Source organism: Protopterus annectens, chromosome 2.part1 (assembly GCF_019279795.1).
Source record: "Protopterus annectens isolate FY-2018-M chromosome 2.part1, PAN1.0, whole genome shotgun sequence".
Taxonomy (NCBI): Eukaryota; Metazoa; Chordata; order Ceratodontiformes; family Protopteridae; genus Protopterus; species Protopterus annectens.
Window position 1 is genome coordinate 1,678,246,820 of NC_056729.1, and position 26,169 is coordinate 1,678,272,988.

The following is a 26,169-nucleotide window of genomic DNA, read 5'->3' on the forward strand; positions in this document are numbered from 1 at the left end:
ATTTGGACTCAAAGTTGGCTTTACAGGATTTCACTAGTGCACTTATTTGCTTGTTCAGGCTAAAGAGAGATTGCTTCCAGTTGGGCACCTGCTCCTTTCTTGGTCCTGGACAGCATTTTTTTTTCCTTTTGTTATATAGTTTATTTATTGCAGACGTCCACCAGACAGGTTTCCTCTTCCTTGCGGAGCAGGGCCGGCCTTTGGTCAACTGGTGTCTTAGGCAAAAGATCTCTACAGTGCCTCCCCAACACTAGCTGGTGCCCCCATCCTGGTCTACCTACACTATCCAGATTACTGGAAAAGTGCCTCTGCTAGAGCGATGCCCTAGGCGAATGCCTAGTTGGCCTATGCCTATGGCCAGTTATGTTGTGGAAGTTGATTTTGTCCTGTCAGGTATTCCTGATTCCATGCATCTACACAAGTGCTCATATAGTACTTTGGAACTGGCACCAATGTCCAGAACTACACCAACAGAGGGGAAGGGGGCTGTAAGCTGTTTATACCATCCCTCAGGAGGTAGTAATCAGCTTTGGAGAAATTTTTTTTGTTTGACCCTAGCTACGGGGGGGGGGGGGGGTCAGGGGAGATGCTGACTTTGAAAGTGACCACTTTACGGTCAGATCTTACCACGAAGGATGATACTGTAGGGGTGCTGCAGTGGTTACTCATGTTAGTTAATACCAAGTCCACCTCTTGTGGGGGTATCGACTAGCTGTTCCAAGGCATTTGCAGATAAAAATCAAGGAATCTCTGGTCATTTGCATTCTGGCAAGAGTAGTTTTTCCAATCTATGGTTGGGTAGTTAAAGTTGCCCAGGATCAGGGTAAGGGGTTGAATCTTGATAGATTCAAAGAGGTCCAGACAGGTGGTGTGGACATCTTGAGTCAAATTTGAGGACCTGTAGCTAGCTATGGTTTGAACAGTGGACTTGTCAATGGTTAACTGCACCTGGAGTGTCTCCTGTGCATCATACTGTTTGACTAGCCTGGAGGTATGTATCTCTTGAATATATATATATATATATATATATATATATATATATATATATATATATATATATATTGAAACTTCACCTCCTTTGGCTTTGCTGCCACAGTTTGGGGTCTGATTGTATGACAGGATGAGTAATCAGTAAGGCTGGGATGCTTACTGCAGCTTTGAACCAGGTTTCTGTGACTGCACAAACGTCAACATCTTTCAGGGTTAAAAATGCTTGCAATGAGTGCAGTTTCATGTTTAGACTCCTAGCGTTTAGCAGTATGACCTTTAATTTCCGTTTTGTTGAAATTTTTATTTTGGTTTTATCAGCCTCAGGACTCTTCCTAAAAATGGCACTATGGGGGAGGCAAGGGCCTTTGCCAGAAGCCTGAAACCCAAGTGAGACAGATGCAGGCTATCTCTAGCAAAGCATCATGGTCTGTCAATCATATCTTCCCAATCATTTTCTGTTTGTATTGAGGCATCATTCTGGGTGAGCGCAGAATGCTACTTAACCATAATTACATGCGTCCTCTGCTGTATTTACTTTATTCATTTAAAGACCAGAACTGGACCGGATGGAAGGTCAGTTTGCTAGTTTCACTTTTAATAGTAGATCTCCTAACACAGCAAAGAAATTGCTGGGAAACAATGAATTTATTCTCAACACAAATAAGTCCATTTGTGAGAGGTATAAATACCTAATTAATCCAAACGCTTCCTACTCACCTAAAATCTTGTTCTGCGAGCTTCATACACCAAAATCTTTCACAAATTATGTCAAAATGTCTCGTGCTGAGGTAACTAAATCAATCTACAGTAACCTCTTAATATTAAATGTTAGCAAAAATCAGGCCAATCATGCATTTCTACCATAAAGCCATTCTGAGCAATGTACTCCAAATCTACCACTCTGAACATCAGCAGTAACTGAACTGAAGCATTTTAGTGATCGGCAAGTTTACTGCCAGCACACTGACTTTTTACCGACAAGGCTGGACAAGGAGAGGGTTATAGTGCGTTGTCTTTCAGACACCAGGATTTCACACATTACAAGGGTTCAAAGGACCATAATTCCTGACAAATATGACTTTGACATGGTAGTGGTACATGAGGGAGTGAATGATTTGAGATGCAAAACCCAGAGGGACATGTCACACTTTCTCTACATGTTACAAATACAGGTAAAACACTGGTTCTGAGGGGAATCCTCCATCACCTCTATGGATACCTGGATACAGTGAAAAGATAACTGGTTTTAATAATATGCTAAATAGCTGGTGTCACTCAAGGGGATCCAGTATGTATCAGGACAGGATGAGAGAGATGCTAGACAGTCTAGATTGTTTCACTAAGGATGACCTACACCTCTCATTCCATGGCTTCCACATACTAGCTAAACATACCTTTCCTCAAAAAAATAGGTCGATACACACTGAGCAGAGTGGTTGAGAGGTGTTGACTCCAACTCTTAGCTGAGATATACAAGTATCCTGTTTTTTTTCGATTATTTATACAGTTTATTGTTTCTAGCAATTTATATATATAGCACTTTTATTGTAATCTGCACGGGTAACTGATTTGTTTGCAGTTAAAGCATTCTGTATCTTTACAAATCTTTATCGGTTTAAAACTTTCATTTTGTGGCTTTCTCTAGTGCTTTGTAGGCTAATAGCTTTAGTGTCCCCACCCACCTTCCCTGTTGGTGTATTGTGTTATACTTGGTGGCTTTGCAGTTGCCCGGCCGCCCCTACTGTAAATCTGATCTGGGACACTCCTCCCAGTCTAGTATCATTAGCTCATTCTACCTAATACAAAGAGAACATTTGATAAGGCCTTCTGTTTCTCCTTTTTCCCTTTCAAAAAAAAATTTTTTGCCTGAATTACCTTATGTTCTGACTGTGCTTCTCAAACATTTTGGAAATATAGAGTATATTTCAGAGCATTTATTATAACTGTAATTGCCTTAATATTGCTACAACTCAAGTGCTCTAGGTTGCACTGCATCTGAAGTATTTGTGTGTTTTAGCTGCTTTTCTGTATATATAGACTTCTCTGTATATGTAGCACTTGCCTTGCTTCATTTAAAAAGTTTTAAATTGCTAATTTTGTAGAGTTTTAATTGCATTTACTGTTTAGGACTACACACTCAAGTGTGTTAGACTTTTCTGTGTTTATTTACTGTATTATTGCATTGTTTAGCCTGTTTCAAAAAAAAAAAATTATACATATATATATATATATATATATATATATATATATATACACACACACACTATCTTGCTTGCTCGTTTCCCATCTTTTCTAGCCAGTCCATATCCCAGGCCTTGCTTGTCTCAGGACTTTATTTTCTGTGCTCAGTCTGACGCTGGAGGAGTGGTTTCCAGCTCTGAAGTTGTAATTTTGTTGGCCTTTTTGGGCTGATTTCTGCCCCTTTCAACTTTCTGGCTAAAAAACGCATGTGTTTACACATTTTTCACATCGTGCAGCACTACGAGGCTACAGTTAAACTATTCCAGGTGCCAGAAAGTCTGCTCTTTAAATTTTCCCTTAAAACTAGCTGGTTTCTCAGTAGTAGCACTAAAATCTGAACCCCTGTGACTAGCACTTGCTCTAGAACCTGCTGTAAAGCACTAGGAAGCCTGAAACTAATACAAGCACTTAGCTCTCCTTGTCAATAAGGAGAAATTAATCATAGGCACTAAACAGCCTACAATTGCAAAGTACCTTTCAAAGGTAAGGGAAAACAGCTCTTAAACCTTACAAAAAAGCACCTAAACAGGCATGTCCAAGGACCAGCTTCCGGTGGTTTCTCCTGTCCACCTGGTAAATCTGGGCATACTGGGGCAATGCGGCAAATGCCTGATGTACACAGACAATCCTCTCCTCCTACCACCCAACACTACAACCTGCGAGAGATGCACTTACATAGCCAAACTGGAAGCAAAGCTCTCTCCGGTCAAGACTGTGTTAGTCAAGAGGAGAAGGCTAACACCTGCATTACACCTCTAGCAACTCATAGCCCTTCAAAACCCACACCATCAACTCCCACACATAGCAACACTAAACCCACATATGCGGAGGCCCTTAACATTAACCTGCCCAAGCAACAAGGACCTTCGAAGCCGAAACGCAAACAAACACCAGTCACAACCAAAGTGACACATAGCTCACAACACAAGTGTGCCACCCAACAACAGCCCCTAAGGCAAGACAATGTACCCAACACTTTAGTCATAGGTGACTCTATAGTCAGGCACACTGATGTCCCACTCACCAGGCTGAACAAGGAGAAAATTACAGTCAGCTGCCTGTTGGGTGCTAGGATCCGCCACATAACGCATGCACTCAAGTCACTCCACAAGTACCAATACGACTCTGTCATTGTCCATGATGGAGTAAATGACTTGAGACGTACCTCCCTGGACTACATGAAAAGAGACATGGAAGAGCTCTTGGATCATGTGACCCAGGCAGGTATGACCCTAGCCCTGAGTAGCATCCTGCCTACGCCCAGAATGATACCACAGTATAAGGACAAAAATGATTGACTTCAACAATTGGCTAAGCTTCTGGTGTCATTCAAAGGGGATCCAGTATTTGTCTGCCTGGGAAGACATAGTTCATAGGTTCCTAGTTTATTACTAAGCTAACGGCCCTTAGCGAGCCATTTTAAGCCTAGCCAATTATCCCTTGTGAGACTCAAACGCTGCACCTTGGGTTTGTAAGGCAAACACCCTAGCCATTAAGCCACCCTCCCAACCATGATTGATAAACCACGATGCTTTGCCAGAGATGGTTTGCACCTGTCACATATGGGATTCAGGTTACTGGCTAAAGCTCTTGCCACCCCTATAGTGCCTTTTTTAGGCAAAATTCAAAGGATAAAACTACCACCGTAACAGACACAAGCATGCAAAATCTGAAGGTAATGCTACAAGTCTAAACCTCAAAATGCACTCTCTCGAGGCACTCCTAAAAATGGAGAACATCAATATCTGTGCAGTGACTGAGACCTGGTTCAAGGCTCCAGAGAGCACCCCTACAATACCAGGCTACAATTCTTACCACACTTTTCGGCCACAAAACCAAGACCGAAACACTAAAGGTGGAGGAGTGTCCATATTCACCAAGGATATTCACACCTCCAGGCTAGTTGCCCAACACAATGCATCTGAAATTCCCCAAGTGCAACTAACACTAGGTAAGACTGCAATCCAAATTGTAGCTTGCTACAGATCCCCCACCATACCCCAAGATTCTCACTACACCTTCCTAAACATACTGGAAAATATTAAGATACAACCAAACACCCTAATACTAGGTGATTTCAACTACCATGCCATTAATTGGGAAAACTACTCGGGTACCAACTCCTTTTCCCAACGGTTCCTGGAATTCATAAATTGCAACGCCCTAGATCAACTAATCCATTGTCCCACCAGGGGCTCCAATATCCTAGACCTGGTCATTACCAACATGGGAGATAGATGCTCCACACCAGTGGTCACCCCCTCATTGGTTAGGTCTGACCATACTTCACAACACCCCGCAGACGGGATCTGGAAGTTCGACTGCAGAATACTACACTAAAGGCACTGTACGAGCACATCCACTCGTGCATGAATCATGCCATCCCAAATAGAACCAAGATGCTCTTCTCCCAAAAAAGGAAGCCAATCTGGTGGTTCCCTGCTATAAACAAACTATACAGCAGAAGGAAGAAACTGTTGCAGAAAAGAGGAAAATCCCAGGATGCAAAAAACTCCCTCACCAGCCTCAGTAAGAAGCTGAGATCCCTCATAAAATCCTCAAAAGCTAGTTATGAAAATAAAATTGCCAAAGATTCCAAAGACAACCACAATGCATTTTATAGTTATGTCAAGAATCTAAATGGCAATGCTCAGATCTGCTCTGAACTACAACAGAATGGCATTAAATATACTGATCCCAAGGATATTGCCAATATCCTGGCAGATCGATTTAGTGTCAACTTCACTCCCCTCTCACCCCCTAAAGGGCCCATCTCAATACCAAAAGATTGCCAAATTCTGATAATCACAGCCACACAGGTAGAAACAGCACTCTCCAAAGCTAAGAATACAGCATCCATGGGACCAGATGACATCCCAGGCTGTGTACTACATGAACTACAAAATGAACTGGCACCCCACCTAAGTGTCATGTTTAATCATAGCCTCACCTCAGGCTTCGTGCCCACTGAGTGGCGCACAACTACAGTTATCCCGCTCCACAAGGGAGGATCCACCTTTGATCCCGGGAACTACCGTCCCATCAGTCTGACAAGCCTGATCTGCAAGGGCATGGAACGCATTATCATGGAACTTATAAACAAAGACATTGGCAACCTCCAGACACTTGACCCCACCCAGTTTGGGTTTGTGAAGGGAATCTGATTGACTTCTTCGAGTCGGTCTCCAGAGCTGTGGATGAGGGTAAGGAGGTCCACACAGCCTATCTGGACCTCGCCAAGGCCTTCGACACCATCCCCCACTCTGGAATCATAGATAAACTTACTAAGCTGGGCATAAATCCCTACATCACTCGATGGGTTGCCAACTGGCTTACTGACAGAACCCAGACTGTAAAAGTAGCAGACTCCAAATCCAGCTCCAGACAAGTGACAAGTGGAGTACCTCAGGGTTCAGTCCTGGGACCACTCTTGTTTGGCATCTACTTCTCTGAAGTACAGGCCAACACTAAGGGACTCTGGCTAACAAAGTTTGCAGATGACTGCAAACTGGGAGCCATTATTGAATCCCCAAGTGATGTGGATATTCTACAAAAGGGCCTTACAGAAACAGATGCCTGGTGCCAGAGCCATGGGCTCAAGCTTAATGCCAAGAAATGTACAGTCATCCCCTTTGGAAAAAAACATGTACCCATGAACTACCACATAGGTTGCAGGACACTAAACATCGAAAGTGTGATGAGAGACTTAGGGACACAAGTGGACAGTGGTCTCACTTTCGATAACCACATTGCCACAAAAGTCAGGAAATCCTTCTACGTGGCACACCTCATTACTAAGGGCTTTTCATCCAGAAAAAAGGAGGTCATTGTCCCACTGTACTCATCCCTCATTAGACACCCATTATAGAGTATAGAGTATAGAGTATATTGCCCCATTTGCTATGTACCTCACAAGACATCTGCAACAGCTGGAAAGGCCACAGAAATACCTCACGAAAAGAATCACGGGCCTAAAGCAGATGCCATATGCTGACAGTATAAAAAAACTCCAGCTATACTCTGTGGCATATCGTCTACTCAGAGGCTATCTCTACTTAACATACAAGGCCATGACAAACCCGGAGCTGTTGGACATGCTCCACTTAAAGAAATCCCAATCCCTCAGAGCCACACGCTCCAGTGATCTAAACCTTATCATCACAATGAACAAAACATGCTGGAGAGATAGGTTCCTGACCCAGAGACTCCCCATACTTTTTGTGTGATCATGGAATACTACTAAAGAAGGCTTTTTTACTTGAACTGTTTTTAGTTTTAATTAGTTTCAATGAAACCTAGTTTAGGTTTAATTGATTAATTGTGTAATAGAATGACTGCATTTCATCAGATATAAAAAGAAGGTTTGATGGTTGAATTTTATTCTGAAAAAAAGTCTGTCCGAGATGAAAGCAACAATAAAGCTGTTTTTATTTGCTAATTTCCTTGTGGTCTCAGTTCTACTTGGTTGTTTTTTTTTTGTTTGTTTGCTTTAAGTTGCGTTACTGCATAGAGTTTGGATAAGGATGACAGTGGGCGGCAGATAGAATGGAACGCTGATTTTTGTGACCAGAAAGAGATCAGTTCAGTAGTTCAGATTATTGGATTTGTTGTGTGGTGGTGTGCAGCACTTAGTTGTGAAATTAAGGTATGTTGATCATAGATGGGGAGTCGGAGACAAGAAAGAAGCTCCTGGTATTTTTTTTTCCTACTATGAATGACAGCTTCCAGCTTGGCGCCAAAACGTGAAAGTAGCGCACTTGAGACTTCAGTGTCAGTAGTTTCCCCTATTGTCTAGTGCCCACCCCTTTCCCATTCCCAATTCCATCACATCCCATCCTATCCCAATGCCTGTACTGTAGACAGTTCCTGGGGCTAACGGCTTCTCCGCTGCATCCATGATGTGGTGCCGAATGCCTGCCTGTACTTAAGTTTAATTTACTTGCATATGGTCTTTTGGCCTTCAAGTTCCAGGAGGTGGTTCCAGTGGTTAGTGGAGACTGGAGTGGAGGAGAGAGTCATACTTTTCACCAGATTCATAAATTACCTGTTTGGCCAAAAACACTATCATCAGAATTGCTTCTCCCTGCTTCTGTGGTGTGATGAAAGTTGTGTTAGAAAGGAAACTGTAAGTTTAACCTTTGTACCTCACTTAGTTTGAGTCACATGATATTCTATAGCACAATTCAACATTTCCTATAGAATAGTTATTATTCTAAGAAAAAATTAAAAATGTTGTCATATAGACCATTATTCCACTAGCTCTTACAGCTTGCTACATGCCTTAGCCATCTTTAGATTATTAGTTTATATCACTGCTGTATTTGTTTCTGTTTGATAACTGTCAGTATCTCCTTTCATCATAGGTTGCATTTGGTACAGTTCAGATGCATGACTTTGTATGTCATAATAAGGTGGCACAGTGGTTTGGAGATTTGAATCACTGTCTCACAGGTCTTGGTTTTGACTGGGGGTGCCCTATATGTAAAATCTGCAGGTCCAGCCTGTGAGCGGTTACTGCCTTTTAGTGGGGCCTTTAGTTTCCTCTCACATCCCAAAAGTACATTAATATATTGTAGGTGTGTGCACATGTGTATGTATGCAAACGAACTGTGTTGGACATGCTGATAAGAGAATTAATGATCATCCAAACTGCAGTGTGTGTGTGTGTGTGTGTGTGTGTGTGTGTGTGTGTGTGTGTGTGTGTGTGTGTGTGTGTGTGTTTATGTATAAGAGGAAGGTAGCATACCCCTCAGCTATCCAGGTTTTAGCAATGTCCAGATTTCTGTCCCATATTCTTCCTAAACAGGATTGCAGTTGCTAAATAGTGACACATTTTTAGTTTTATTAATCATATCCTTTAGAAAAATGCATACTAACACAAATCCTGTTACTCTAGCAATTTTATAAGTTCATGAGAGCAATATTTATAATCTGGCTATCCCTATTTATTTTAGGCTTTGTCCAGATTTCTTGCACTAACAGGTTGAGGTGTGTGTGTGTGTGTGTGTGTGTGTGTGTGTGTGTGTGTGTGTGTGTGTGTGTGTGTGTGTGTGAGAAATACCCTACTTGGAGTTAGCAGGTGGAACTTATTTTCAAGTACATTTTCAAGGAGTTGTGAGCTTCAAGGGAAGAGAACTTTACTGCTGCTCATGCTAAATCTGCTTAAAATGTGCAACTGTTTTGTTTAGCAAATGGTATCATTACTGTGGTATGGAATTTTAAATCAGTGTTAGTAGCACAGCAGGTAGCATACTTGCATCTTGATGCAGAGGGCTGTAAGTTCTACACCCACAGCATGTAGATTTGTATTTTAAGGGGGTGGGGTACTGTAGTCCTTAGTATGTCCTCCTTTAGATGAGACACCTAGTAACTTTGAACCTCTTTTTCGGCTTGTCACCCTATCCCGATTGCAATTTACCAGCTTATCATTTCTTTTAATGTAACACAGGCAACTTATTCTTCAAGGGGAACAAGCACTGAATTTGTAGATGAAACAGTGAAATATAAGTTTTCTAGCAACAACCTCTTCATTAGTTTCAGATCTTTTTAATGTGGAATTATTCAAATGACTTACTTGTGCAGAGATTGTACATATTGACTGATATTGGTGGATTGCAATGACAGAAGTTTCAGTGGCCTTTTATGCTTGAAATGTTCTGAACTGAGCAGTGTCATTACTGGTTCATATGTTTTCTTTCATTGCTTACTGGAAAAATGTTCAAAACTATAAATTTAAAACACACTAAAAGAAGTGGTGCTATATTATACAAGGGATATAATTCAATTATTATATATTATAATTAATACAATCAGGAAGGTAGAATCCACAGTGGTGGTGCTGCGGTAGCGTTGTCGCCTCACAGTAAGACTCTGTCTGGTCTGATTCTCAGCTAGAGCGTCTTCTGCGTGGAGACATGCATGAATGAGCGTACCTTCGTTGAAGGTTGTGCACCAGGGCTGGTAACTCGGCACGTAAAAATCAACTACCAATCATTAGCGGACCGGAGTTCCGCTGTGGCGACCCCTAACCGGGAAAAGCCGAAAGACACAACAATCAGGAAGGTGAATCACAGAACTTTTGCATGATCCTAAAAATGTGTGCAAGGGGGCCTATGATGTGAAAACAGGCCAAAGGTAAACTTAACCCACCACTGTCCAGATGCATTCTCTTTGAATGTGGGTTTCAATGCTGTTTCAGTGAATGTGAGTTTGAAAGGCAGATACATTTTAATGCTAAGTCTGTTTTCATTGTAAGACTATTGCCTTATTTAGCAAGTGTCAGTGTTTGTGCTATAAAATTTGAAATAAAAGTTGTAAATTAAATCCAAATATCTGTAGACACTGTAGAAGTAAAGTATAAAACAGTATGCATACTGAGAGTTTTGAACAGTGTTTATGGCAAATGGGCAGAAATAGCCAAGTAATGGAACACTGGAATGGCTTTGTGTGGGGGCTCTGGGTTTGCACCCTCTTGCAAAAAATCCTGTGGGCTCCCTTGCCTTAAACCTCATTCCTCTGCGAAAACATTATCCTGCATGTATTGTCCCCACAGTTCCCAATTTTCCTTTGTAATTTGCTCCTACCCTTTTCTAAAGATCCCACTCACAGTCCTTTACTTCTGTTACTATATTCACTACTTCTAACACTGTGGGTTTAGAATGATTTCCATTTTCTAGTAACTGTATTTTTTGGCAGACACCAGAATTACATTCAGCAAAACCTTACTATGTCTAGGCAATTCCAAAGCTGTATCACAGCTCAAGAAAAAAAAAAAAAAAAACAATAAATACATTTTTCTTAGTTATGCCAATTTGCTCACCCAGTATTTCTGACAAAAGTAGTCTGCAGGGAATTGTTATACTGTGCTAACTTATTACACTCCCATAAAATAAGTTCTCAATTACCTCTTTCTTCCCTATGACACCTCCAAAATTTGCACTCTATGCGAAGAAAAATTATTTGGAGTTTGCTTGGGATATAAAAATATCTATGTAAACACTTCAAGCAAAACCCCCCCTAAATTTTCTACATTTTCTGGCATATTTGGGAGCCATACACATATCCTCCCATTGTTTCTTTGTGAATTGCTTATCCGACCTTTCCTACAAATCCTTTCTAACCTCCTCTGACTGATTCATATAGCTATCATGCAATATTTTACATGCCCTACTAAATTATCCTTTAACAGCAGCTTCTCTTCTAAATTCTACTAAAAAACATTATCAGTGTTGGTCTTTCACTTAGGACCCCCGTACTTCTTTCTCTATGCATATACTCTGATACCAGCCCTTCATAGGGAAGGCAGTCTCTAGCCTATAATCCACATGTATTCTTCGCCTCTTCCCATTTGATTACCTTTTCCTCTCTAATTATTTGCTCCCAGTACCTCTGTTCCTTTGACAGTTTTCTCCAATAAATTCCAGCCCCATCTTGCCTATTCTCTGTATCCCTAATTGCAGTAACCCCCATTGTCAGAATATCCTTTCCCCAGCGTTAACTTAGTTCTTAGAATACTTTCCGTTACCTTGTGAATATAACATTTTGTATGGCTACTGTTATGCAGACAAAATCCCTTTCTCTCTATTTCTTGGGCTTCCCCCTGGTTCATCATCATCCCCTTCCACTTTAAATTATGGCTTTCTGTCTGTGCTGTGTATAGCAGCCTTAACTGTGTAGCTCTGAAATACCCCTTCAAATCAGGTAATTCCCAAACCACCTTGTTCTACTGGAAGGGTCAACATTATTCAACTTGATTCTTACCATCTTCCCTCTCAGATAAAATCCTTCAACTCATTAATTGCTATCCACAACTTCTTCACTATTTGATAAAAATGTGCCTGACTTGTGTGTAAACCTAAAGAGACTAAAAACATTTTCACTGCTTGTATCTTGTTACCCATATTCCATAAAATAGAACTTCCAGTTTATCTGTTTTCATATTATCTTTAGTTTAGTTTAGTCTCTTCCCACATATCCTTAGCTGTCATGAGCATGGGTTAAAAATATTCTAAGTACTTTGTTTTATCATGCTCCTATAAATAAGGGTATTGCTGAAGCAATTTGTGTGGTGGTACATAGTTTACAACTATTGCTTTTGTTTTATCTTCATTATTTTTTGTTTATCCCAAAAAGACTTGAAACTATCATAGAATGTACCACAACACTGTAATGTTCCTTGTTTGGTTTTAACAGGTACAAAATAATACTATCTGCGAATAAAGCCAACTTTTCTTGATTACCATACCAATTACATCCTTGAATTTCTGGGTCCCTTATTTTCTTTGCCAATGGTTCTAAATATAACAAACATATTATACAATGCCTCCCCTAAAACGTGCACGCTGATTGGCCAGCTCAACCAGCGTACCCGTTGTAAATCCCTCAATATACTAACGGAAAAAGGTCCGGTCGCCCGGACTTTTTCCATTAGTATAAAACACTGTCTCGCTATGTTAATAGAGTTTAACATAGCGACACAGGTTTGAAAAAAGCAACGGAGATCTCCGTTGCTTTTTTTAAAGCTGTCTCGCTATGTTAAACTCCTTTAACATAGCGACACAGTGTGTAAAAAGCAACGGAGATCTTGCGATCTCCATTGCTTTTTTTTTAAAGCAGTCTCGCTATATTAAATGGGTTTAACATAGCGAGACAGCTTTAAAATAAGCAACGGAGATATCCGTTACTTATTTTAAAGCTGTCTCGCTATGTTAAACCCATTTAACATAACGAGACAGTTATTTTAAAAAAAAAAAGCAACGGAGATCTTGCGTTCTCCGTTGCTTTTACCCACAGCTCTGATGTACTGCGTAGGCATGCGCAGTACATCAGAACTGCCGCAGAATACCAGACAGCTGCGGAAGGGCAGTAAAGAGGCATTATACAATGCCATTATTTAAGAAAAGTAATTATTTCTTTTCTTAAATAATGTCATTATAATAACAATAACCACTTCTGGGTGTGGGTAATGCTGGATTTACCCACGGTTGGCTTTGTTTGGTTCCTCGGGCTTCGCCCTCGGGACCAAGCCACGCCAACCGTGGGTAAATCCAGCATTACCCACACCCAGGCGTGGGTTACTGCTATAATAAAGAGGAAAGAGAACATCCTTGCTTGGTTTCTCTGTTCAAAACAAAACTTATCAGTGAAAAATGCACACAAACACTAATTTTCACCTTTAATCCCTCAAATATCCTCCTAATTAACTATATTACTGTCTTAGGGTGTGACGATGTGAGGTATTGCCAGTTATTAAACCAAAACTGTCAGTGCTATCCCTTACAACCAGCAAAGTAAGTAATAAAAAGTGATAGGGAAGACAGCAGGCATAGGAATTCCAAGCACTTCAAAAGCCACAGCAGTCCACTCAATGTATATTGAAAAACTGAAGTCTTTTATTCACATCCAAAACTCTGTAAGATTTAGCGCTTTCGTCTACTGCAGCATAGACTTCATCAGAATAAATAAGACATTTACCACTGATATTTATACCATTTTCAAGCCAGAGTTCATTAATTAACAGCAACTACTTCATTAGCCTAAAGCAACAGTAACAATCTGCCATGTGAGTTCCAGTTTAAATTAAAAAAAACTGCATATATAAAACACTAAAACTTATAAATAAAGAATATGAATAACCATTGTTGTTCATAAAAAATGTTAAAAATAAATATATTACAAATCTAATAGCAATGAACATGTTTTTATGCTGTGAACTTGTGTTCTTGTAATAAATATACTACAAGATGTTCTAATGACAAGCTGAAGCTTAACCTATATACAATGGATGCATAATAATGTGGCATTTAACTTGTGCCCCTGGTATTAATGATAACATTACTATTACACCTTTGCTGGAATTGAGACAATAGTAGATATAACAATAAGTATGAGTGTATTATTGTTATAAATATGTCACACTATTATGCATGTATTGTACATAGGTTAAGCTTCAGCTTGTCATTAGAACATCTTATAGTATATTTACTACAAGAACAAGTTTACAGCATAAAAACATGTTCATTGCTATTACGTTTTTAATATTTTTAACACTTATGAACAACAATGATTATTCATATTGTTTATTTATAAGTTTTAGTGTTTTATATATGCATTTTTTTTATTTAAACTGGAACTCACATGGCAGATTGTTACTGTTGCTTTAAGCTAATGAAGTAGTTGCTGTTAATTAATGAACTTGGCTTGAAAATGGTATAAATAGCAGTGGTGAATCTCTTATTTATTCTGATGAAGTCTATGGTGCAGTAGACGAAAGAGCTACATCTTATGGAGTTTTGGATGTGAATAAAAGACTGTTTGTTTTTTGGGAATCCTGTGCCTGGTGCTTTCCTTATTACTTTTTATTACTTATTTTTGCGTACTGACAGTTATGCCAGAAGAAGTTGGGCAGTGGATGTGTAACATATGCCAGCACAGCTAGATGGAATTTTGTAAATAATTATATGTCATTTGTATATCAAACTGATTTGTAGAGATGTTTGCATTGGAAAATGCATTTGCAAAGTTGCTTCCATTAAGAAATGTACCGGCAGTGGGTCCTACTGAAAAGAAAAAGAAATATACATGTATTATTGTAACTACTTAAAATGCATATGTTTTAACAGAGGATACAGGAAGAGAAGAGGTTAAATCTCACTCCACCTAACTTTGAAAATAGTTTGAAATTAAATTACCTGGCTTAGGCCATAAGGATTGTATCTTAAAGTTCTTTAGACCAGTCAGGAAAATATAGTTAGATTAGTTAAGTTAGTTAAGTACCGTTTTTCTGTATCTGTGTGAATCTATTCATGTGTGTTATTTTAATATTTCCTATTACTGAAACTCTGTAGTGTTTACTGTAAATAGATATTTTAGTATTTTTGTGTTTTCTAATTTATTACTAAATATATTTAAAGTGTTCATTGCGGCTGGTCTTTTAGAGAATATTTTAATCTCAGAGTACTTGTATATATTTGGTGATAGCTCTGGCCACTCCAGATTGCCTAGCTGTTGGACAAACTACCATTTATATTAATATTAATTTCACTCAGTATAATTGGGTACCATTGCAATAGCCTTTGAATAGCTGGCTCTGGAGTGTCTTGTGGTGCTGTAACTACCTTATAGTCTAGGCAGAAGGGGAATTGCTAGTAAATATGTGCCAGCCTTTCACAGGTGTGGTGTGTGTGTGTAAAGCAAATCTCAGAAAAGTGTTTGTGTCAGCTGTTTGGAGCAGGGACACAAAGCAATGGTTTCACAGAGAGGGTGCTGGAGGACTTGGCTTAGATACTCAGCTGAAGTCTCAACTCTATAACTGTACCAGTAGGGAGTCTTACTGGGGACCTGGAGGGAGACAGAGAAATCCAGACCTCAGACTGAGTGTGTTCCCTGTGTGCTCTTAAGGGAAATTGTGCTTGATGCAGAGAGCTGCATCTGAAAATACTAAGTGTATCCATTTTTGTTCCAAGTGAACATTTCTCTCCAGTGCCAGTGGTGAGGATTCAGGCTCCTTGATTACTGGCTACTGGCCCAGAGTGGGGATGTCACACAGGGAATGCAAATGCATCCAATGCCCTACTCATAAAATACCAGGCTTACTTTGATGAGTGTTTTCTCTACATCAAGACCCATCAACAACAGTGGTATTTTCTTATATTCTTCTTCCCTCTGGATCATCATTGTTCTATTAATGTTGTCAAATGTTTGCTTACTCTCCACAAAACCACACTGATCCATATCTATCCATTTTAGCATCACATGTGCCATTATTTTAGCCATTATACACATAAAACATTGTATAATCATGATTTAGAATAAAATAGGCCTATATGAAGCTGGATCTGATGGATCTTTACCATCTTTAGGTGCTGCAGACACCACAGTTTTCTTTCAGGATGTTGGTGCTTCTCCTCCTTTCAAAATACTGTTAATGTTAAACAAAACCTTTCAGATCTTTTTCACTTTCTTCTCCCCCTCCTAACTTCCAAAAGAATACCATCTACGCCTGGAGATTTTCTTGTAGATTGACTATACATCATGTTTTTTATCTCATCTCCTCCTCCTATCCTAACTGTTAATAATTGAGCCTCATCTACCTCTAAACTTGGTATATTTAATTCTTTCATAAACATTTCCAGTTGTACTTTTTCTTGATTTCAACAGTTCTCTGTTTTATACATACTTTCATAAAATTTCTAAAATACTACTAATACCTCTACAGGATCTTTGGTTATTTTCCTTGTTATAGGCTCCCCAATCCTGGGAACAGCCCTTTCTACTTTCTGTTGCTTGAGTAGTTGTGCTAAAAGCATTTGTGATCTGGAGTTATTAATCAAAAAAAACACTTGCTTACCAGCAACCTTCAAAACACATGATTATTTAGATACTCCCCTACTTTCTCTTTAGCACACTGCAGTTGCACCTCTTCTCGTTCTCTGAGATTCCCCCATTCTGCAATACTTTAATCTTTGTCAGTCCCCCTAAATAATTCTTGTTGCTTCTTAACCATATCTCTTTCTTTAAAAATAGAGTAGAAATATTAAACTCTACTTTCATCTTATCCCGCACCCTAGCTATATTCTCTGAAGAAATTTCTGTCTTCCCAAATAACTCCCGAACAATTTCCATTACCCATTTCATACATTCCACTCTGTTTAACAGAAGGACAGGGGAAGCACCAGTGTCTCGGTTTTATTTTTATTTCACATTTGTTGACCGGGCTACTCCAACTGGATATATTTCCATTTTCAGTAGAGGCCCGGGGAGAAAAGCTCCAACATAGCACAAAATGAAATTCATTACTCTTAAGTTTTTATTTTAGTTATTATTGGTGAGTGATCTGAAATAGTTACTGGAGATGTATCAGAATTATCAATTAAATGCACATGTTACTATGAAATATAATTTCTGTATAGCCTAGTTCAGTTTTTGTACCTTAGGGAATAATATGTGAATTCTCTTAGCATTCCTAGTACTGAATTCACATTTTCAGTACCAAATATTGTTCATAAATTTTCTTCAAAAATCTATCACCTTTTGTAATATTTTCCCTTCTAGGTCTCCAGATACATCCTCACTCTTGCAAACAAAGAATTCCAGTCCCCAGCTATAAGTAACATTCCCTGCTGAAATCGGATTATTTCTTCCAGAATATTCTTAAGCTCCACTGTAGCAGTTTTAGGTGAAATATAAACACATGCCACCTTAATCATCCTCCCTTGCCAGTAACCCTCCTACTGCTACAAATCTACCATCATCATCTTTTTTCCCTCTTCTACCATCATTGGACTTCCTCTAGCAATTAATACAAGTACTCCCCTTTTTCTTTGTCCCAGATATTCCACTGAATAACCATCCCAAAATCCTTTCTTTATTAAATTCAAATGCTCACTTCTTCCCAAATTGGCACTCTAGATTTCTTAATATAATTCACTACCATTTCTTTCTTGTACATTCCTGTGAGACCATTCAAGTTCAAAGATAATACGGAAGGTGCTGTCATTGCAGTACGTTATTATTCCCACCCATTATGTACAGCAGCTTTTTTTAAATGTCTAGTTTCAGCTTTTGTGTTGCATGCACTGTTTGGCAGGTTGAGCTTTTATACAGTTGTTGCTTGTCGTATCTAAATTACCTGATCCTGAGGCACTCCTGCATATGGAAAGCATGCATGCCTGTGTAATCTACTTTACACTGCTAGACACTATTGTCACAACTGAAGGTTGAATTATCACTTAAGTGAAAAACCAAATCAAGAATTCTTGTTAATTTTTCTGTAGTTGCTGTGCACTTAGAAATAATTTACATTAACGATACAGCTGGACATGGGGAAACAAAAATGTTAAGGGCTTTTCATCCAGAAAAAAGATGGCCATTGTCCCACTGTACTCATCCCTCATTAGACCCCTTATAGAATACAATGCCCCATTTGGTATTTACCTCTCAAGACATCTGCAACAACTGGAAAGGCCGCAGAAATACCTCACTAAAAGAATCACAGGCCTAAAGCAGATGCCCTATGCTGACCGCCTTAAAAAACTTCAGCTATACTCTGTCGCATATCGTCTACTCAGAGGTGATCTCTGCTTAACATACAAAACCATGTCAAACCCAGAGCTGTTGGACATACTACACTTAAAGAAATCCCAATCACTCAGAGCCACACGCTCCAGGGATCTAAACCTTGTCATCACAATAAACAAAACATGTTGGAGGGCTAGGTTCCTGATCCAGAGACTCCCCAGACTCTGGAATAGATTGCCCATACATGTCAAGCAGAGTGCCTCTCTGGCCCTCTTCAAAAGGAACCTTGATGATTGGATGGGAGAAAGGAAATTCACGCCGGGGATCACGTCAGTTGCCCTGCTAGACAGGGGTCCAGGGAAATAAATAGTGTGGGAAGAAATAGCCAGGGAATTGTTATGGCTAGGCTTGTATAGGCCCTAGGGCGGATAGCCTAGTACCAACCTATGTACCTATGTTAACATCATCTGTGTGCATCCTGGTTTGAACAGCAATAAGAATGCTTATACTTCTTCTTTCGGCTTTTCCCGGTTAGGGGTTGCCACAGCGGATCACCTGTCCGCTCATGATTGGCAGTAGAGTTTTACGGTGTCAAGTTGCCAGCCTGGCACCCAACCTTCCATGGAAGGCACACACACGCATGCACTCACGCCTAGGCTCAATTTAGAGTGTCCAGTCCAAGACTTGATTGTGTTGATCAGGTTAGCTCTACTTGGAATGGCCAATTTACAGAGGAGACATGGGAAGAAAAGTTCATCAAATGTATATAATCACCAGTGATAATAGTCCAATTTTACTTAAGCAGCACTAACAGATCAAACAATGTTGTCTAAAAAGAAACAATATAAACAGGTCCACAGAAACACGTGCCAGGGCAAAAACAAAGCTTTTTTTCAGGATTTCAAAACAATCTATGAAAGCGAGTCAATTAAATATGGAAAACAGTACAAGCAAGTCATGGACAGGATGCTATTATGCCTTCAATTTCCCCATTTCTAATTATGAGGGGAAAAAGCTGTAAACAGATTATCTTCTCTGAAACTGTAGTTGGTAATTTGTCATCTACCTATAAATGATCAATAATAACACATGTATTCCATATTACAGACTATATATCAATAAAACTGAATAAATGTTGCGTAATACAACATTTAAAGCGACAAAAATGAGGCAGTGTGCTTTTAAGGCCAGCTTAAAATTATGTGGACACTCCACTGCTCCTATCAAGTTGTTCAATGTTTGTGTAAAAAGGTGGTTGCTTTTTTCCCCTTCTATTCTGGAGGCAATTTAGGAACTTTAAAATATTTAATGACTTGATCTAAGCTGGTTGTTGGGTTGGAACCAAGTAATTAGCTCCAAAAGGTCTTGGCATGTGCTACTGCAAAGTAGTTTATGCCTGTTTTTCAAGGTCAGCCAGCTTAACTTACTCAGCATTTCACATGTATGAGCATAGGAATGTAGATCAGTTGCAAAGTCTGTATTTCTATCATAAATCTTTTCTTTTTTTGCTGTTAAACTTTTTCCTTTCTTTTTTTTTTTATCTCAGCCATAACAAGCATAGCAAAACATTGCTTCGATAACATGACAGTGCCTACTACAGTATGTTTGGCTTCTATTGTAAGGAGGAGTTTTACCTAGGTCAGTGCTCCTAACTTGTGATTAACCTTTCTGACTGTTACTTTGACAACAGCCTTGCAGGTAAGATTGCACGCTATCACCGAGCTCAGACATTTATATGCTTTACAATTTGTTTTCCTTTTTGCTTCAGTACCATCGGTCTTAACATTTTCTACTGCATCATCAAACCATCTTCAGAAGTAAATAATCCCCCCGTTCAATAACAATCTATTTAGACAAGTCAAATAGAAGGCTTATGAAGTCTGTACTGAAGATTTGAGTGCCACAATATGATCCAAAGAAGGTGGAGCATTTAATGATCATCACACTGGATTGGCTGAAGTTGTTACCTATGCTTACAAGCCATTTGTGAATACAAAAAAAACAACAAAAAGGGGGACTTAATATAAGGAAAGCACGTCTGCCATGTCACAACACTAAAGAATGATTTGATAAGTAGTTCTTAAACTAGTACAATGTCTAAACATTGGACACTGTCTAGACATACTGTAGTCCACCAACACAAATGCTCTGAAGAAACAAAAGATAAAATTACAGCCGAGTGGCACAATCTGACTGCTAATATTAACTACAAAAAGGAAACAAACCTGGTATGAATGGATTATCATTGGGATTCTCATCCAGGTGATTAAAATTAATATTCACCAAAAGTAGTTTAAAAACCTGTTTTACTCTGAAGTGGATTAATCTGGAAATGGTGACATATTAAAGTTTTTTTTGCCTCTCAATGCCTGCATGTCTGTCATGTTGACATGTACTTATGTACCCCCAGTCAACAAAGCTTATTCAGTAAAGTCTTACAGTCCTTATCCAGCTGATTTCCCAGACTGTTCAGTCCTCACCAAGGATTGCTATTCTTCCTTCCATATTTAAGAGATGTGACTGTACGTACCACTTCTCAAAAGACCAAATTTGGACTTGCACATTTTGGCAAACTACTGTCTCATACCTTTGCTCTCATTTCTTGGGAAAGTAGACAAAGATGTTCATGCATCTTGTTTTATTTCTTTCTACCTACACCCTTTATGACACATAACATCTGGTTTCAGGAATTGCCACACTATAAAGATTGCACTCACTAGGGTACTCTATGACCTCCTAGTATTGAAGGAACTATACTGATTCTCACAGATTTCTTGGCAGTGACAATCACTGTAAACCACAACTTCAAACTCCCTTTGGCATAGCTGCAGCTACTTTTGACCGCCTTACGTTTCAATTGTTAAGATGATCACACAGGGCTGTTTCAGCAGTGCATTCTTCCTTGAGATGTCCCCTGCAATACAGATACCCTCAAAGCTCCATACAGGCCCCAGTATGGTTCATTCTGCACATGTTGCCACTAGGAAACATCTCAAGTTTTGGTTTACCACTAGTAGCTGAAAACAAGCCCCTTATGGACCAGTCCCCCATCTTTAAAAATGTGGTTGCACTTCTCTGGTTGGTTTCAAAAGAGCACTTAGGATCATTCTCTTTAGAAGGCCTTTAGCTTTTGAACATACTTTTATTCTTTTATATTTTGTTTTTGTAACCACTCAGTTATACACCAATATTTTACTGTTGTTACAGATGCGCTTGTATAGTATTTAAATATCATTTACAGTCTAAAAAAACTCCAGCTGTACTATGTCGCATATCGCCTACTCAGAGGTGATCTCTGCTTAACATAAAAAGGCCATGTCAAACCCAGTGCTGTTGGACATGCTCCACTTAAAGAAATCCCAATCCCTCTGAGCTACATGATCTAGGGACCAAAACCTTGTCACCACAATAAACAGAACACGCTGGAGGGATAGGTTCCTGACCCAGAGACTCCCCGTACTCTGGAATAGACTGCCCATACATGTCAAGCTGAGTGCATCTTTGGCCCTCTTCAAAAGGAACCGTGACGATTGGATGGGAGCTAGGAAATTCACCCTGGGGATCACGTCAGTCGCCCTGCTGGACACAGGACCAAGGAAGTAAATATTCTGGGAAGAAATAGCCAGGGAATTGATATGGCTAGGCTTGTATAGGCCCTACGGCCGATTGCCTAGTACCAACCTATGAACCAGTAGAGCTTGATTACTTTAACAGAATATATTATTCAAGTCAATAAAGACTCATCTGCTGTTACCTTCTAAGAAGCAATCCATACTGCCTTGGCTCCTGTTTCTCCCGAGGCCTCTCTAGCTTCAGTTTTCTCTCTGAAAAAGGGATTCCATTGTTTTCTCCCAACATCAAAATAAAACACATAATATAAAAAAATAAAACACATAGTAGTAAAATCATCTCTGCCTACCTATTTTCAGAGCAAGATACCAATCTGTCAGTTTGGTATTCTAATTTGATATCAGTTTGTCATATTGATGTGACTTGGTTTCAATATAGATTACATTTACTTTGAAAAGACAAATACCTGACGCAAACATAGAATGCCAACATGTCAGTATGACATTCCAGACATTCCCTCATTCTAGTTTTCACCATTATTTTTATCAGCTATTACATTTGTACATGATCCACAAGCAATATTCGTACGAGGCACAAGCCTGAATAAATCAGGTGTAGCTCACAAAAACACTATGTCCTGCATCATGGGTAAATTTAGATGCTTTTGTTGCAGGCACTTTATAATATCCTTAGGTCATCTCCTACCTGGTTTCTAATCAGTCCTGGCTTAACATCTGACCTACAAATCTGGTGACCAGCAATACTCTTGCAAATACAAAATAATTGATATCTATTGTCAAATACATTAAGTAGACTGACTTATAGAAACCATAACTTGAACCAAGAGGTAACTTGCAAGCAGAACTCTTACATTTACAACATGATGAAAATAAACACACAGCTGGTAACAGATTTTTATATTACAGTTGTTAGGATCATTTATGCCCAGTTCACAATTGGGATGCGGTAGAAGAGAAGCACAATGAATTAGGTCTCAGACCGAAAATTCTATGGTTTAATCAATTACACTGGCAAAAAAGTATTTCACCATCCAATTATATACATCACCCATCCCTAACATTATAGTTTTACTTCACCCTCATACTCAGACAAAGCAAACAAATGTAAAGTAACAACAATACCGTGCATAACTGTTTTACTACTCTGCTGTCTACATATTCACTGATATTTTCTTTGTTAGCCTGATAAATGCAGTTGTCAACACAATGACTATTTCTAAACATACTAACAAGTGAATTACCGCAAAAACAGTACACAGAAATGCAACAGGTATGGTGAGCAATAACACACACAAGAACGCAGTTAAGGAGCGGTAAAGTTTAAAAAGGATGGCGATTAAAATCTGCAAGCAGATAATGCTAGTTTTGTTTCACCTAACAGAAACTATTTGTCTTTTTAGGTTTACATTTTCTGTGAACCTGTGTAAGACTAACAATGTTCAGAGAATCGCCAAAAAGAAAATAAGAAAATAAAGCATAAGAATGCTTCTATACACATTTTAACTGGTCACTCATAAATGAGCCACCAGAACTGGAAGAATGACCTGTATAAAACTATAATGTTCAGGGAATTTTCTAGAAGGAAATAAAGTGTCAGGATGCTACTGTATGTATTTTGATTGGTAACTCAAATGAGATACCAGTAAAGTTCACCAACTGTTTACTTGCTTGCTTTGTACTACATATGCACAATGAACATATATACAGTTTTCTTTTACAACCCAAAAGGAATATTATCAACAGTAAACTTGTTTTCTGTTTTTTGTCTGTGTATTTTTGTTTGTAATATGTTACAAACAAGAATACACAAAAAGACAAAAAGCATAGGACAGCTATATGCAACAAAATGCAAATTCAAAACAAAGACCTGGGGGAAATTAAAATCAAAAGATTTTGTGCTTTAAGCCTTAGATATAAAAGGATAACTTCTGTTTCACTTTACTGTTCTTATTAAAGTCATTAAGGAATTACATTACAGTCAACCAGGTTCAAGGTGAAAAATAATTATACCTGGATGCCGGCAAAGTAATGTGGCATTTGACCAAGCATTTACCAACATTTAATTAAAATTCTTCTCTTCTGGAGCACACCTTCATTTACCCAGCTGAATACTGAACATACTACAGTTTTACTACATTAAAGAAATTAAAGAGAAAAGAATTTACTTGCACTATTAAAACACTACTTAATAAAAAACTGTCAGACATTACAGAGACTATTACATGCTTCTCTATCCAAACCTGCTAGATACAAAAGTTGTTTGGAGACTTGGAAACTATAATGCTAGTCCACAAATCAAAGAAAGTACAACAGTTTGATATTTGGCTTTGGTCACACCTTGTCTCAAGTGCAAGAGTTGTGCATTTTATAGAGATTAAAGTGCAATCAATGTAAAAGTTTGAAATGGAAAAAAATGAATTCATTAAGTTGTTAACATTTTTAACAAAGTTACATCAAACAGTCAAATAAATGTCTCCATCACCAAATTATATGAAATTTCGAAAACCCCACAAATTGATGACACCCCTTTCACTCAGAAGCTGTACATGAGAATTGAATGTGTTCATGATCAGCACAACAAATCCATTGGAAGAATTTTACTGAATGCCAAGACTTGGCTTAAATACCACTCACACAGCATCAACAAACATTCTCTGCACACATTATAAGATAGTAACCAATAATAAACACAAAATATTCAGCTGTTAAACCCAGCCTTGCTCCTAAGTATGTCAAATGTGTTAAGCAACAAACAAAACAACCATGGAATTATAGTTACTCTACAGATTAAAAGGCACCCAGACTAACAGTAAATGCAAGAGGATACAACAAAGCTAAACATGACACAATAAGCCATTTACACAGATTCCAGCTTCAGGGTTATCAATATTACACTTACATTTTTTTCAAAGCAACGTACCTGAAATAAATATGTAGACATATTTAAATATAAAAATTGGTATTTCATGTAACATTGGGTAACAATAAATGTCTTAAGCGGTAATTTCTTAAAGAAAACATGTTTCACTTTAATCAATTACGGAAAACCTACTTTTAGTCTTTGGCTTAGACTTTATATGGGTAGGCCTTGAAACCCCATCATATGTAAACAATCAATAAACGTGTGAACTCATCATTAATGATAGCGCTGGGCAACATCTTAACTGTGTGTGTGTAGCTGCCAACCACAACTGCGACCTCTATTAAAGTAAAACACGTCAGCTTATTTCTAAAACAAAAACTCCTTTCCATATGCAAACCCAGTTCCAGCTAATTCCCCAACCAGCATGTGAATGGGGTGACGGGAAGTGCACTACACGGAGAGGAGCCCATATTTACAAAGAAACAAAAACATCTGCCCTCTTCGAAACCGGCTGACGAACCTTAAGATACTTTGTCCCTCTAAGAACGCATGTTTACGAAGAGCAGGATATGGAGAAAGTGTTTTAAAGTGAGAAGAAAGGGAACCCCACAAGGAGCTAGTGATTGATTAAAACGAGAACAATAAGCATAGGCATTGTTGGCGTGACTGTTTCATACCGACAATCAAAGTAACAATGTGAAGGGAGTCCTTATTAAATATAATTTCGTTTCACACAGCGTAACAGTCACATCAAATCGGTACCAGATGCCCAACGCCCCAGTGCACAAGTAAACTGAAAAGTGTCCTTAAAAATTCCCTTCAATGGCTGGACTGGGAAACCAGGATGCAGCAATCTCGGTTAGTTTTTTTAAGACACAATCACCTGTGTGTTGCATATGTATTGGGGAGCTGAAGACTTCACAAACACCCCGCTAGACACTCGATGAGTTTTCAAACTGAGGGAAGAATTCGTGGAATGTAGTATTATAGTTTTCTTTGCAATTTAATGCAGTTCCTCAATCTTTAATCATCCCTACACAAGGCACACTTTCTGCCTCTGAATGAGACAATGTGAACAAGGAGGTTTTTGTTGTTGAGACTTACCTTCTCTCTTTTTTCTACCACATCAGTGGGTTGGATAGCTTGCTTTGGCAGTGAAACCTGACGAATGAGGCATTAGGGTACAAGGTACAAGTGCGTTTATTTTCTTGATAGTCTAGTGTGATTTATTTATTTTTTCAAATGGTGAGACTGGAAACAGACAATGTTGGACGTGTAGCTTTAGGAACAGCCTCCTTCCTGCAGAGTGTGTGAAAAATCCGCGAGGCCCCTCCCACATTCCAGTATCGTGGCCTCCAATTCGACGTTTGCGCCCCGGTCGAGAAGGGGCACAACCAATCGCCGTGGTGGACGAAGTGATTTAAAAAACGAGCAAAAGCGAGTATGATATTTAGACTAGTCGTGTGT

At 39.0% G+C, this 26,169-nt stretch overlaps 1 protein-coding gene across 1 annotated transcript in view; it reads right to left on the bottom strand.

Moving 5' to 3' along the window:
* Positions 1-25,954, bottom strand: part of RERE (arginine-glutamic acid dipeptide repeats) — a 3,515,893-nt gene extending 3,489,939 nt beyond the window's left edge. The window contains exon 1 of the mRNA XM_044063104.1: positions 25,807-25,954. The gene's annotated coding sequence lies outside the window, so the exon portion shown is untranslated. The remainder of the gene's footprint in view (positions 1-25,806) is intronic.
* Positions 25,955-26,169: the final 215 nt, after the last annotated feature.